The sequence below is a fragment of the Misgurnus anguillicaudatus genome, unplaced genomic scaffold (assembly GCF_027580225.2).
Source record: "Misgurnus anguillicaudatus unplaced genomic scaffold, ASM2758022v2 HiC_scaffold_29, whole genome shotgun sequence".
NCBI lineage: Eukaryota > Metazoa > Chordata > Actinopteri > Cypriniformes > Cobitidae > Misgurnus > Misgurnus anguillicaudatus.
Window position 1 is genome coordinate 11155842 of NW_027395279.1, and position 16576 is coordinate 11172417.

The 16576-nt window shown below is 39.0% G+C and overlaps 1 long non-coding RNA gene across 1 annotated transcript; it reads right to left on the reverse strand.

Annotated features, from left to right (window-relative positions):
• Positions 1-1194: 1194 nt before the first annotated feature.
• LOC141362793 (uncharacterized) lies at positions 1195-5183 on the reverse strand. Its single transcript, XR_012368380.1, has 3 exons — positions 4879-5183; positions 4573-4632; positions 1195-1369 (listed from the first exon to the last, which is right to left on the reverse strand). It is a non-coding gene; the product is annotated as an uncharacterized lncRNA (long non-coding RNA).
• Between the last annotated feature and the right edge of the window lie 11393 nt (positions 5184-16576).

Below are 16576 nucleotides of genomic sequence, written 5' to 3' on the forward strand. Positions count from 1 at the left end.
AGGTACGGTATTACTCCGCGCCAGGAACTTTGTTTCTATTCTTGCAATTAGCAATGGCGGATTAGCGCCACCACCTGGGTTGGAGTGTCTATTATTCAAGCTCTCAGCGGAAGAATGTACGGGTGTGAGGCGTTTGGAAAAATAGGTCCACAAGTTAACAACGACTGCTAAAACAGCTGTTGGAAAGCATCTTTTGCAGCGATTTTTGTGTGAGCATATCAGTGAATACCCCTGACCACTCGGTGAGTTTCACGGCTTTGTAAACGAAAGTTTAATGCATTTTAGAAAGGATTGTTCCAGTGCACCTATAAACCCATTGTAGAGGTGTGAGGTGAAACCCAAACCCCCGAAATTTCTCGGGACAGCCGCATATGTTGAAATTTCAGTCAAAACCATTCTATTTCATCATAAACAATCTGAAAACAGGACTTTAAGTGTAAAATACCGAACTTGTCCTTTAACATTAAACATATCTTAAATGTTCAGTATCAGTGGCGGCTCGTGACTTCTCATCCGAGGGGCGCGAATTCAAAATAAGTGTTCGGAGTATCATGTGTGTGGTTCCCTTTTCCAAAATATGTGTCATGGGTGTGGAGAGATCATGTGTGCATCATGTGTTTTGTCAAAATAAGTGCCTGCTGCACTAGCGTCAAAACCGTTTATGATAAAAGAGACGCTCATGTTCCAAAAGGCACTCCCTTAACATTAAACTCTGATTAGGCATGAGATTATGCGAGTATCTGGCAAACATGATCGTCTCTTTTATCATAAACCCTTTGATGCGTCTGCAGCAGGCACTTATTTTGGCATGACACGTGATGCACACACGATCTCTCAAAGCGCAGAACACATATTTTGAAATTACGTACCACACACATGACGGGCTACATACATGTTGTGACGAACTTCGCATCGTGCGCCCTCAGAAAAAGAAGTCACCAGCCGCCACTGTTCAGTATACATGATGAAGGCATGAAGACCTTAACTAGATGGTCATCTGTCTTTGTCTCTGACTCTCAGTTGAAGAACAGACTGCAGTGCATGAATGATTTCCTCTGCAAAACTACTAAAGTTTAAACTTTATATACAATCAAATTTCATTAAGTATTAATAAGTATTAGTACATTTATTGCCCTCTCAGTAATGAAACTTTGATGATCTCACTTCTTCTCTATCACCAAACTGGTACTGAATTTCTATCTTTAAAACCGGTCATTGAAAGATTTGTTAATGCATTAGATTTGATTAATAATCAAATCTTAAGTGTTATAATAATCACAGGTTGTTTTATGGAAACATCTCTCTTATTTTTCTCCTCTGGTCTTTTGTTTTTTCTGAGCATTCGCATCACTAGATCCAGAAGCCACATCTGAAAAAATGTAAACTGTAACGTGTTCCCTGTGTCCCTGTTATCTGGTGTTTTGTTATACTTGTGTTTTGGATTTATATTATGTCTCTGTGTACCTGTGTTTAACCTGTGTTCATGTATACCCTTGTTCCCAGTTGTATCTCCCTGTGTTAATTAGTGTCTCCGCCCCCTTGTTTGTAACCATGGATATTCATTGTGATCATGCTTCTCCCCTTGTGTGTTGTCCTAGTTACTGATTGTTTCTGCTCTGTCATTGGTCTTGGTCATTCATATATACCCTGCTCGTTCATTCTGTGTTTGTGGTTTGTTGTTAGTTGTCGCATGTTCCTAGTTTCCCGTGTTTTCGTTTTTGCCTTGTTCACTTTTACTTTTGTTGGAATAAACTGCATTTGGATCCGCATCTTGCCTCAACCTGGGGCCCGTACCATGAAAATAGTTAAACAAACTCAGGGTTACAGGATTAGTTTCAGGTTGACAAAACCAAGCCAATGTGCAGGCCTTGTTGGTAAAAGCTATTTTCATGGTACCCAAAACCCAGGATTTGCACAAACTAATCCTAAACAAAGCTGGCTAACCAGCTAAGCCAGCTTCATGGTATAGGCCCCTGTCTTACCCGTGACATAAACAATGAATTTAAATGATTTATTATTTCTTTTTATTCTTGAATACTGATTGATGCTTGTAGTTGCTGTTTTCAGAGGGCTATTTCATAAAACTAGATTACAGAATAAGCCAGGCTTATTTTGTTAAGTCTGGCTTATTGCCGGTGGATTTCGTTTCATAAAACAAACTTGAAATAGCTCAACCCCGGTTACTATGGAAACTTATGCTTGCAAACTAGCCTGGTCCGGAGCAGGCTAACTGTCAGGCTAAGCCTCAGTTGTTGCTTAACTAGACTTCCACTAACACTGAAATGTAAATGCAATGTTATTACAGGTGACTCTTTGACATTTTATTGGACTTTTATAACGACTATTAATCTAACAATTAAAGAAAATCAACTTATATATTAAATTTGATAAATTTTGATACAAAAATAATTAATAAAATATAGACATGTGTTTCATAATATGATATATAGGCCTATCAAATGTTGAATATAAAAGATAATCTTAACTACCTCAATATAAGGATAAAGGATAATAGTTTATTAACAAATTTAAGATGTATCTAAATTCATATAATTGCAACATATTGATGAAATATATATATATATATATATATTTTATTCAGATTGTCTGTCACACAAAGAGGACATTTTATTTAAATATACAACACACAAAAGTCAAGTACAGTCATTTAATTTTTTATGCTTGGTGTGCATAAAAATGCACATTATTTTAAAGATCTACAGTATTTGTATCTTTCTCTATATACAATATAATTATGTGATGGTATGCTCTTGGCATTTTGTTGTAATGAGTTAAAATTCTTTTTTTATCACAGAGAAGATTGTTAGTGTCCTGCATACAATAATTTTTCAGCTCACAAGGCTTGTACTGTAGACTTACAGTATAATGTGCTTATACCTCAGGCTTTTCTTCAACTGATCCTCACCCTGTAACCATTCATAAAACTGTTTATCTATCAACACCTAACACTACACTGTTAAAAAATTATGTAGAACTTACAGTATTACTGTCAGCTGTTTGCCAGTAACTTACTGTAGATTTATATGTATGTTATTTACTGGCAACAGTTTGTTCAAAGTTAAAAGAACATTAAACATTAACAAGTCTTTTTATTTACAGAATAAAACCATCAAATAACAGCCTCATGCAAAGCATTCTGGGAACCAAAATATGAAGGAAACAACAGTAAAAGGTTGATGAGGATTTCTGGTTCACAAAATGCTTTGCATGAGGCTGTTATTTTATAGTTTTATGCTGTAAAATCATAGACTTGTTAATGTTTAATGTTGATTTAACTTTGAACAAACTGTTGCCAGTAAATAATAAACCTTTAAATCTACATAAGTTACTGGCAAACAGCTGCATAACTACAGCTAATTTTTTAACAGTGTGATAATAAACCAGTGGTTTAAAATCTCTCATACTCCCAGGGTTTAATATGATGACTTGTGGCTCTATAACGCACACATAATTTGCCATCAAAAATGTTTTGAGTAACATGTCAAGTAATAATGATTGGTCAAGAATATGTGTAACATATATGATTTTACACAATCATTTCTTGTACTACTGTAAATTCAGAAATGCAGATGCTGTTCACCCACCATGCTCTCAGTGACCCCTTTTTTTTACTTTCAAGAACAGTTCATCTGCAGGAGTAAAGCTGTGCTGCTGATAGATGCCAGTGCTCTCCTCATTGCCAGTCAACATCTTTGGCAGCTAACATTATGAGATTAGACACTTCTTCTAGCATATGATTATGCTTAAATCAACTACACTTCTTATGAACAATATATTTATATTTTATTTTCACCTGTTACTTTATTGTCCACTCAAGTTGCTGCTTTTGAAATGTACCCCCCCCCCCAAAAAAAGTAAGTTACATTTAAAGTTACTGTAAATATATTAAAATCATTCATCTGCTAAATATGTATTATATAGGTTACTTAGTAAACTACAAATTGTCTTTTAAAAGTTAAGATTTGTGTTATTTTTAAAAAGTACAGTATATAAAAATTAGCAAAGCCACACGAGCATTGACGGGGATCGAACCCGGATCCCCGCATGCGCTGCTGAGAGCACTAACCACTAGGCCATCATTTCTAACAGAGTTTCCTGCTTTCATGTGTTCACTTTAAAATAAGACAATATATTTAAATTTAGTTTCTGCATGCAAGGATTTGATCCTTGAGGACTTTCCAACTATTTTATGGGTTTGTTTATTGCAGCAGTATTATAATTTTCAGTCAGTAGCACATTTTCATACATTTTTATCAAAAATTACCGCTTTCTCTTTAACTTTGATCGATTTGATCCACGCTCGACCTCTAGGGCTGCTCAAGAATAGCGTGCACGCGCAATTATCTTGACTAGGGAAATCTGGATCACATTAGTTGGATTGCGTAAGCTTCATTTGCCTTTTTTGAAACCGCTTTAGCCTCGCCTCATTTGTTAGGTTAATTCAAGTCGAGTTTGTAACTTTAATCCTCGCTTTTCCAAGCGAGTTTTATGAAATAGCCCTCAGGTGATACTTTTAAATGATGGTGTTATGTTTATTTTGGTTAATCTCACCTTGATCTTCTCCCTTCTTCAGTTTGGAGTTCATGATGGCGTCACCTTCACCTGTATTCTCTAACAAATTTTAAGTTGGGAAACTTCATTAGAAACAACGTTTTTTTTTCAATCAAGATGTTTTCTCTAATGTCAATTATTCAATATCAACTTCTTGTTTATAGATCTGTTTTATAAAAGCACCTCACATCCACAGTAATACACAGTATTTTATACACAAACATCTAATATGCCTATAGATATCTTTGTACATTAAATTGTGGTAGTATATCGTTTTTGAACATCACAGATATTACAAGCATTAACCTTTAAGGGCATAAGATGAACCTTTCTTCTTTTTGTTGGACCACAGCACCAAGAAAATGCTCAAAAACATGACGCTCACTCCAACAACCACTCCAGCTATCAGACCACGATAGCTCATCGACCCAGAGGCTGAAGAAGAAGATATGTTCTTATACAACCAGAACATCTGCAAATGATGCAGAAATGTTTAAATTGTGTTTATACTTACAGAGGACAGTGTCACCTCTGACTGAGATCCAGCTCTTTGGAGACTCTCCTCTCTCTGGGTGTTTACAGTAGTAGAAACCCTCATGTGACTTTGAGACTGTAGGCCCTACTGAAAAATCCAGCTAAAACCAGCATAAGCTGGTAGCTGGTTTTAGCTGGTTTAAGGTGGTTTATGCTGGTCCTCCCAGCCTGACAAAGCTGGTTATGCTGGTGGGCCAGCTGGTATTCCAGCATGACCAGCTGGTATTCCAGCATGACCAGCTAAGTCCAGCTAGACCAGCTTAAAATGTGACCAAAACACACCTAGACCAGCTTGCTACACCAGCAAAACCAGCTTCCTACACCAGCAAAACCAGCTAAAACCAAGCTGGGGACCAGCTAAAACCAGTTCACCAGCTTCTGCTGGTCTTTGCTGGATTTTTCATTAGGGGGGATGATCATCATGTCTTCTGTAGTCTGATTCTGCACCACTGATCCATCTTTATAAAATTCAGCTTTTAGGTTAGAGGTTTTTTTATCTTGATATAAACAGCGTAGAGTCAGATTATCTCCTTCAGTCACAGGATGAACAGGACTGTCCAGAATCACATCAGCATCTACACAACGGAAGAAATGACTGATGATTATAAATTGTAAAAAATAAACATTTGATTTACATTTTCTGTTTAACTGGTTTGCCTAGCAGTTAAAGATAAAATCAGAGTTAATTTGAATTAGAAATCTTAATCATTTTCTAAGGACCAGAATATAATGGGGCTTGACCTGTTGCACTGCCCCAGCAATCATACAGATATGCTACACATCCACAACACTTTAGTATTGTCATTTCAAGTATCAATATTAGCATTTATATCTCAGATGTCAAATTTTTGTGTGAGCAAAAACTTTAGTGGTGTTTGCTTAAAGCTCCACTGATTATTAAAATTACTAAACTGTATTAATGCTGCTTTTCTTCATTATACACTGATTTTATGGTTCAGATTCACACATCTGCAATTAAATACTACAGTCATGTAGACTTACAGTGTACTGAGATATTAACAGGATGAAGTTTCTCTCCAGATTCAGACTGACACCAGTACACTCCAGTATCAGATGTGTAGAGAGATCTGATTGTACATGTAGATGTTGTTCCTGTAGATCTCCAGTCTGATGATGAACAAGGTTTCAGTTTGTCTGTGTATCTTCTCACTGTCCATCCAGTAGAGTTACTGTGATCCTATTTCAGTAACTCCAGTGATAGTGAGAGAGTCTCTGTTTACAGTGTAACGCTTAGAGGTAAAAACAGCAGTATTACATTTACACCACACATATCTTGAGTTTAATGATCTGTACTGGGGTGGTGATGGTGCAGTGGATAAGACACACGCCTTTGGTGTGTGACCCGGGTTTGAATCCAGTGTGACACACCATTGTGTCCCTGAGCAAGACACTTAACCCCTAGTTGCTCCAGAGGCGTGTGACCACTGACATATATAGTAAGTTGCTTTGGATAAAAGCGTCAGCTAAATGAATAAGTAAGTGTCACCAGGTGACGATCTGTAAGGGCGGAACCAAAAGTGTGGAAGACGGGTTCCGCCCGACGATGGTTCCCCCGGACGACAAACTCCAAACACCGGAATTTCCGGGGGTTTCCTAGAACACGAAATCAGGCCAAATTAGACACAGGTGAGGGCGATTTACACAGTGATTTCTGATAGGTCGAACAGGAGAACAAGCAGAGTACAAAAAGGCCTTTGAAGAGATCAGAGGGAAGCTTGTTGGTGTACTTTGTCCCCGCTGTGTTGCTGCTGTGTAGGGCCGCCATTTTGATGCACATCGATCCCTTGGGGAAGAAAGAGGCAGAAGGTGACTAGGTGAAGAGATTTGTGGACGGATTTACTTGTGAGTGTGTAAATCCAGAGTCAACAAGTGCAGTAAACCCCAGGTTGTGAGAACAAACAACGAGTGAGTAACCGCTGTTTTGTGTGTGGATGCAGTATTTACAAACGGCTGCTATTGTGTATTCTGAGTGTGTTAAAGGTACCTGGCCCCACTGTGAAGGGAAGCGTGGGTGAGCCGTGGAACGACCGGAAGCACAAAACAGGAACCACTCGTTCGGGGAAGCCGTCTGCTGTAGGTCGTCTGGCCCTGTGAAACACAAGAAGTACGGGTGAGCCAAACAGGTAGCAAAATAACACACAGGGGTTGTGCTGATATTTCCATTGTGTACTATACCATCTCTCCTGCGACGAAAGAGACGCCCAACCAACCTCACTGATCGGTCGAGGCTAGGTGGTCCAGTCCCGAAATTCACGTGAGAGTGTGTCGAGTGCTGTGGGTGAGTGCAATTATTATTGGTGTCTACACAAAGCTTGCTGTGTGTGCTGTGCTTGCAGTGTCTAGAACTGCCCCAGCCTCGGACGACTCGTGAGAGAAGAACACGTTGTGGCTCGTGCCCCGTGCGAAGAAGAGACCAAATCTTTCGGCCCCCTGTGTGTCAGTAATAACCGCATCGCTTTGAAACTAGACAGTGGTGAAGTCCAGCGTTACGTCCAAGTGAGTAGCAACTAAGTGTACTGTACGGATTTTGGGTCGTGGCAATATTCGATTCTATCCCCCAGAAGTCTTTGGTGTGTGCGGAGCCTCATCGAGAGTTCGCCCCAGCTCGCGGCCCCCGGCTGTCCAAGCAAGGAGGGAGAGCTAGGGAAGCGTTCGGCTCCGTTGCACTCGACCCATCAACCCTACGACACCCCTGAGGCGTAAGCAGACGGGTGGAGGTATACGGTGCATGAACGCTGTTGCGAAAGCCCACTGTCCGAAGGAAACAAGAAGTTTAAATCTTGTGAGTAACCTATCTGTGTGATGCATTAACCTACCTATACTTACAGCAGCGCCCCGAGGAAAGATCGAACTGTGAGGAGCGAGTGGAATACCTACCTTTGCCCTAGTGCACTGCCTCGAAGCAAATGAGAAGTCCAAGCCTCGTGAGTAACTTACCTGTGTGATGTGGTAATCTGTCTGTGCTTATAGCAGAGTCTTGAGGAGGAAACAAACTGCGAAATACCTACCTTTGCCCTAGTGTACTGCCTCGCAGCAAACGAGAAGTCCAAGCCCTGTGAGTAACTTACCTGTGTGATGTGGTAATCTGTCTGTGCTTATAGCAGAGTCCTGAGGAGGAAACGAACTGTGAAATACCTACTTTTGCCCTAGTGTACTGCCTCGCAGCAAACGAGAAGTCCAAGCCCTGTGAGTAACTTACCTGTGTGATGTGGTAATCTGTCTGTGCTTATAGCAAAGTCCGGAGGAGGAAACAAACTGGGAAGAGAGAGTGAAATTCCTACCTTTGCCCTAGTGCACCGTCCCGAAGCAGACGAAAGGCCCAAGCTCCGTGAGTAACTTACCTGGGTTATGTGTTGATCCATCTGTGCCCACAGCAATGTCCTGCGGAAGGAACGAACTGTGTGGAAGAAGTAGATTACTTACCTTTGTCCTAGTGCACCGTCCCGAAGAGAGTGAGGGGCCCCAATAAGGAGAACCTAAGGGTGTAGGAGAGATGGAGGAAAAACCAGATTAGTCGCAATACCGTGTTGAAAATAAGTCACTAACAGTGTTTTACCTGTTTTGCCTCCAGGAGGAAGCGGAGGGCGCCACGGGTTCAAGGAACAAGTGGAGAGGAGTCCGGGCCCCCGCTCCATGGTCTAAGCCGCCCTGGGGGGCGAGAAGAAGTGTTTTTAAAGTGCCCTTTCCCCTTTTCCTCTCCCCTTTCCTTATTTTTAATTATTTAAATAAAGATGTATTTTTAAACGTAGTATACTTGTCTGTCTGGTCATTGGAGTGGTCTTGGGAACCTCCTCGAGGTGGAAAGTAGAGAGGGGCGTGGCCTTTTAGTCAACTTGGGTCCACCCCGGCCGTGACATAAGTAAATTAATAAGTACTGATCCTCATCTTCAGTCTGTCCAGTGAACACTGATGTTTCTTTTTGCATTGGAAAAGTTATAAGTAGCTCTTGTGAAATTCAACTTTCAATACATTTGATATTTTAATGTTTATCTTGATATTTATAATGTTAATCGTATTTGACGGTTAAATTCTCTTGTACACATTGTATAGGACAGGTCCCTCTTGTAGATTTAAACCGCAGTATATAAACGACAGGTTAAACTGAAGTTTATTATGAGTTGAATATGACTGTATATTGTGAATGATGATAAACAGACTCACCTGAAACTCTCAGTGTAACTGCATTACTCATGTGTGAGTATCGTGATCCACTGATTACTGGAGTGAAAAAATATATGGTCTATAACTGTAACTGCCCATCCAGTGTCTTAGGAAATAATAAAGTGAGTATAAATACTTACTCTGTACTGTCACTGTTATTGGTTCACTGCATTGTGTGTAAACATGAGGGTTTTCTTTTCTTCTGGCTCTGCACTTGTACTCTCCTCCATCAGAGACTTGCACAGATCTGATTGTTTTAGTTCCTGTAGTTTCAGTGGATTCAGGGTTTGATGGTGTGATAAAAATAAACTGCCATCCAGTGGACTGATGAACCTCACAGATCAGAGTAACTGTGTCTCCAATGAACACAGACGTCTGTGGCTGCACAGTCAGAGTTGGTGTTATATCTGCAGTATAGAAGTTGTATAATTTTATCAACATGATCTTGTTGCTGTAGGTTATAAATCATCAACAGTGTATTAATATTTTACAGACAAATCTTTAAAACTCATATGACTGATGTGTGTGTGGATTTAAATAACAAAATTAAATGGTGGCTGCCTTTAAAATAAAGGAACTAAATTGGTTAAAAAGTTGTATTTGATATTTTTCATTTAAATGTACATACATTAAAATCTATTTATAATCAAAATACTGCAGACATGTTTTTTCTTTTAGCTTTTTTTAATTCTGCACAATTTTAAACATAATTTTTTTTTCAGGACAATGTATTGATTCATTGACAATTGTATTGTCTTGGATAATTTGCCCCATTTTAACCAAAGCACTAAGTGTTTTATCTTCCGTAACTACCACTCGTTCAGTGTTCTATTAAATTATTTTTATGTGTTTTTAAAACAAAGTGTATAATGCAGTGTTGTTTTCGTCAACGATGACGATAACAAAATGATTTCGTTGACGCACATATTTTTTATGATGCTAACGCGAAGATGACTAGCTAAAAATGTCTCTAAGGTGACGAAAACATGACGAGACGCTTTCGAGTTTTCGTTGACGAAATGAGATGGAACGAAATTGATTATAAGTCTCACGTTCATAATGCATGTCATTTCTGCCTATTTTGCGTGATGTCTGTCTGTTTTTAGCTAAATGCTGCCGCTTTCTATCCTTGTTTTGGGTCAACACAGTCTCACTCACGCTCACGCCCACCACCCGGCTGCCGCCATGCCGCGCACGCGCACCAGATTTTTCAAACAACAACAACAACAACAACAACACACCTGCGGCTGTGGCGAGTTCGCAGGACCGTAGCGGTGACGCAAATAAACGGAAACGACGAGATGATTTATGGACATACTTTCAGTATAATCCTTCAGACAGAAAAACGGAATGCATATTGGGAGACGACGGTAAATGTGGCCACAAACTAGGTGGGAAGAATATCACCAATCTCAAGCGGCGCCTGAAGGCTCATCACGCTAATATTTAGGTAACTAACAAGTCACGCTGTTAACATATCATATACATTCAATTTTACTCGACAATCGGCTTGTGACACATTTCATGGTAAGCTTAAGGTTTTACATGTATCTGCTTGTCAAACCTATAGCCCATTTCCAATACTTTCTGTGGTGTATTTTAATAAGGCAAGGCACGCGTTTCTCAACTTTATAAGCGAGGTCTCAGCGTAACACACAAACTTAACACGAGGGAATATTAGGCTAAACTTTTTTCTTCATAACTCTGTGTTATGACATGCGCAGAAGGCACACAGACTAAAACAACGGCAAGCCCTCAGGGACAACCTTAAAGGCGGAGTCCACGATGTTTGAAAAACGCGTTTGAAAAGGAGACGGGCCCACTACCAAAACACACTTATAGCCAATCAAATCAAATGCCGGGTTGCGTATGTGTGGGGCGGGTCTATCAACAGAAGGTCCAGATTCTATTGGGGTAGGGGCGTGTTTGTTTAGGTGATTTCAAATATCAACATTGGCTTTCAAACATCATGGACTCCGCCTTTAATGCACATTTTAATTGTATTAAATACACCACACTTTTTAACCTAAATTCATTGGTTAAAAAATACTTTTTTTACTAAAATTGACTTAAACTTGACTAAAACCTTTTTGCGTTTTCGTCGACTAAAACTTGACTAAAACCTTTTTGCGTTTTCGTCGACTAAAACTTGACCAAAACTATAAATTTTACAAGTGACTAAAATGTGACTAAAACTAAAAGCATTTTCGTCCAAAAGACTAAGACTAAAACGAAAACTAAAAGGGCTGCCAAAAACAACACTGGTATAATGTGAGTATAAATACTTACTCTGTACTGTCACTGTTATTGGTTCACTGTATTGTGTGTAACCTTGAGGGTTTCCTCTTCCAGCTCTGCACTTGTACTCTCCTCCATCAGAGTCTCGTACAGATCTGATTGTTTTAGTTCCTGTAGTTTCAGTGGATTCAAGGTTTGATGGTGTGATAAAAATAAACTGCCATCCAGTGGACTGATGAACCTCACAGATCAGAGTAAATGTGTCTCAAATGAACACAGATGTCTGTGGCTGCACAGTCAGAGTTGGTGTTATATCTGTCAATACAAAATCATTGGGAGTTGTTAGTTTTTAGTTTGTTGGCAAATCATCATTAGTGCATTTTTATTTCACAGAGTGTCCACCTTTATTCGCTGTGTTTGACGTCAGAGGTTATGTCACTGCCTGCTGATGTAGCATGATGCTCTTGATAAAAATAACCGTGTCTATGTGGACTAGGCCAGGGTTAGCAGGTTTGACCGTGCACACTGCATGCATGACACGCACGTCTCAATGCATGCATGCTAGGAATAGGACCGACGCCTATTTTTCAGGCCACACGCAAGCGTCTTGGAAGCGTTTCCAGACAAAATAGAACACAAAAAGTGGTTTATATGTCAGTTTGACACGACGCTGTTTGACATAAATGCAGACATGTAAATAAAAACCTATTTCCAACTATTGAATCTGTTATCCGGCTACAGAACGAAAGTCTTTGTGTAATCAAATCAGTATATGAATGTTTAACATGAAGTAGCCTATTGCAGGTAGTTCATTTCCATATGTCTCCCCATACGTCGAACAAGGGCAATCCAAATCACGTGACGTTTTTGTAGTTGAAACCGGACACTTTCAGGTCAGTTTATCAATAGGAAACATACATGTATGAATAGGCTAGCAGCAGCAGCCCCGCATCAAAAATGCTTCTGGTAAGCAAGGCCATAGAAAACGCCACGCAGCTGCCATGCGACAGACACGCATGCGGTGTGCTGTTCCTATGTTGCTCCGCCCCCTTGTTTGTTGCCATTGACATTAATTCATATTCCACCCAGTGCCTATCTGTTCCCATAGTGATTCATTGTGTCTGTTCTGTGATTGAATCTTGTAGTGTTTAATACCCTGTCTGTTCATTGCCTGTGTTTGTGGGTCATTTGTTTCCCTGATTGATGTTCTGCTATGTGTTCCTATCGTGTTCTTTGGTCCTGTTTTGGATTTATTTAGAAAACCTTTAAAAACTGCAGTTGGATCTGCCACCTTGTCTTGCCTTGCCTACCTGAAACAATTACACTAACAACAATGAATATTAGCTAAAAAACACAGATGTTTAGCCCTTAAAAAAATGTTGTCAATAGTAACAAAAGTAGCTAAGCTAGCTAATGTTAGACTTTATGCCAGATTTAGTGAATGGTTTTTTTTCTTTTTTTTTTTACAAAAAAGCACTAACAACACATCTAGCATCTGTTTGAATGAACCTACTGTAGCTTCACATCTGTACTGCCAGGCATTGCTTTCCCGGTGAAATGCACACATCTTTCTATTGACTCTCTGCACTGCAGCTGAGCCAATCACATTCATATCTGCCTTCAGTATAGAGCAACACTCACTGCTTTCAATCCAATAAACAATTTACAGATAAAAAAAATCCCATCTTATTATTATTACCTTTAGTTTGTTCAGAGTGGATGTTTGAAATTAGCACTGTGAAGAACAAAGAGAAAAACATATTGGCCTGGTTTCACAAACAAGGATTAGCTAAAGCCAGGATTAGTTCTTAGTTAAATTAAGACGTTTAACCATCTTTTATAAACATGCCTTAGAAAAAGACGTTACTGGTGTATATCTTGAGACAAATCAATACCCTGGCATATTTTAAGTTCTGTCAGTGCAAGATATTTTCAGAAGCTCAAACGTGTTTTAGTCCTTATTTCTTGTCTGTAAAACCAGGCATTACAGTTTAAACACAAATAAAACAAACAAATAAAGGAATAAAACAGCCTTCTCACAGTGATAGAAGTAATACAGTCTAGTATAATATATTAATTTAATAGATGATGGATTCTATCAAGAAGAAAATTTGGAAACATTTTGTTCTGATTTATATGTTGATTTGAGTCTATCTGACTGATCCCAGCATTTATCAAAAGGGAATTTGTATTTTCCCCCAGATTTCGTGAGATTTTTTATGTAAGCACTGATCGCATTGTGATTGCCATTAATTTAAATTATTTTAAATGTATTAAGCTTAACACATAGACAGATTATAGTATTTATTAAAAAAATTATTTCATTTATGTTCCTTCATTTGAGTTGAAGACATCTCATGTATCAGTCTTTTTTTTTACAACAAATGTCAAAGCAAAAAAATAAATGATACATTATATAAATACCTGAGATTTAATTATTTCTCAAAACAATCAATGGTGAATGGTAAAGATGCTATGTGCATTTAGATGGTGTAGTTATGATCTTTACCAGCAGGGGTTAACAGAGCTCAGATAACCATGAGCACCACAGTAAACTAATACTGATAATATTCAAATTTCACTGATATAGTATTGAGATGTCTGATAACATAATACAGAGAAATAGAGGAGCAGTACATGACTTGATCCTGTAGACAATGTGACAGACTGGTGTATAGTCAAAATCCATACAAAGAAGATAATACTCACAGAGAACTAGAGGAAGAGAAATCAACTCCATACTGATCTACTGATGAATGAAACTTAAAAAACACTTCCAAAACAATGAAAATTACAGGAAAACCTTTATACTAAACCTTTTTATACTATAATGCTACAACATGTAACATGTTTGGTAAAATGTAACATTGACATTTGTTTTCTATAAAAATGTTTTTTTTCTCTTTATCACACAGCATGCAACTGTTTGATTTAAACATCATGGTTTGTCACCATAACCAAATAATATTTTTATTTGTATAATTTATTTAATTTATTTTTCATCTTTTCTCCTGTAAATGTGATCATATTTGTAACTTCATGCTGCAAATAACAAATACAATGCACGTTGTTGCAAATTGCTGTTCCTTACACGCTGCTATTTAATAACACGGAGCTGAAGTGAAAGTGAAACCAAAACCACAATGATGTCATCTCAATCCGTTTAACCGCTACACTGATTTTCTTTATAAGATTTTATACAATTATAACAAACAAAAACAACAAGCGACCTACAGCGTCAGGGCCGCCTTAACCTAATGTGAGGCCCCGGGGCTGAGAGGTTTTGGAGGCCCCCCATCCCCTCGATTTATAGTCTCATTTTTAGTGTAATATCTAATCTACATAAATCACAAAATGCATTAGTTTTTTTTCCGAGACATACAACAGTGAGTTTTCACTCTTTGAGCCAGAAAACACCATAATATTATTATTAACAAATCACTGAGCCCATTTGAGCATAAACACAAGATACTTTATTTAACAACCACACACAGCAACTTATGCTGAAAGTATGACTTCAAATGGTATTATGAAAAAATCACAAACCATCACCTGTCTGCACAAACATTGATAATAACTGATAACTTATAATAGCATAAGCAAAGAACAGCAACAGATCAAAGTATGAGCCTCTTCTCTGGCCTCAACGGGCCCAATGAACCAATCACATGCACCTGAACAGACACACTATTCAGCACCATGGATAGCAACATGGCCTTATACCAGGTACCAAAAAGATGAAACTTGTGCTACATTTATAGAAGGTTTGCAGTATAAATGTGCATTTCTCTTAAAACAATTCATAACCACAACAATTTAAAACCTGCAAAAGCTATAAATACAGCACTTTCCTACCTTTTTAGAAGTGCTTTCATCTGGTTTTCTTTGAAGAAAAGGCACTAATTATGTCCTTAAAATCCAAATCACGAAGAATGTCATGCTCAATAGACATCAGTGTGAGATGACTTACTCGGTCTTGCTGCATGCTTGAACGCAGTCTATTTTTCACCAAGCCCAGTTTGGAGAAGGACCGTTCTCCACTCGCGTTGGTCACTGGCATAGTCAGGAATAGCCGTAAAGCTATATCCGTGTTTGGAAACACTGTATGAAGTTTTCTTCTTCTTAAAAATTTCAGTAACTCCACTGCAGATGTGTTGCTTATATTTTCATTCTGTACAAATTCTCTGAATTGTATCACCTCCTCCACAAAGTCCTCTTCCAAGTCACTGTTGTATTTCCTCTGCAGGCTCAATGCTGCTGAGCGGAGGTCTTGGGGGGAAATCAATTGCAACCCATTTAAAAACCCGAAGTTTTCACACACATCTTTGTATGACTGGTACCTTCTGTCCAATTCTGACACTAAACGGTCAATGACACAGATATACACAGATGTACAGAAGCGTTTGCGGCCTGATAGGTTGCACTCAGGCTCAGATGACTCATCAGCCTGTTTCTTTCTTTTTTTCTTTCACTGGGTGTCTGCTCTGTACTCATGAGACACAGTGGGGGACATGTTCCTTGCAGCTGTCTCAAAGCTATCAAACTGATCCCGGAGGCCTGCTACGTATTCACGCAATGACCGAACCAGATCCACAGCATTGCACAGATCCAATTCCACCGCTTGTATTGCAGTACTCACACCCTGGAAACGTAAAAGGATGGCATTCCACATGTTGCACATTAATGCAATTTCCAGTCTGTTCATCTTTTTATGCAGTGCCCTAGCCTTCTCTCTTGTGCTCAAATTCTGGTGCTCATCATCAGCGATGTTGAGTAATGACTGCTGGATCCCTGCATAGTTCTGACATAGAGCTTTGGTTGCGACAGCGTGCGCTGACCATCTTGTGTCAGAAAGCGATTTCAAAGTCTCTATTCTTTTATTATCATTGGGCTGCAACCCTGCCCTGATCATCTGCCAGCGTGAAGTGGTCTTTGATGAAAAGTTGAACAAAACTTGTACAAAACTGAAAAACTGTTCAGTCTCCTCACAGCAGTTCACACTGTTGACCCCCACCAGGTTTAGGGTATGTGCTGCACAGGGTACCCACTG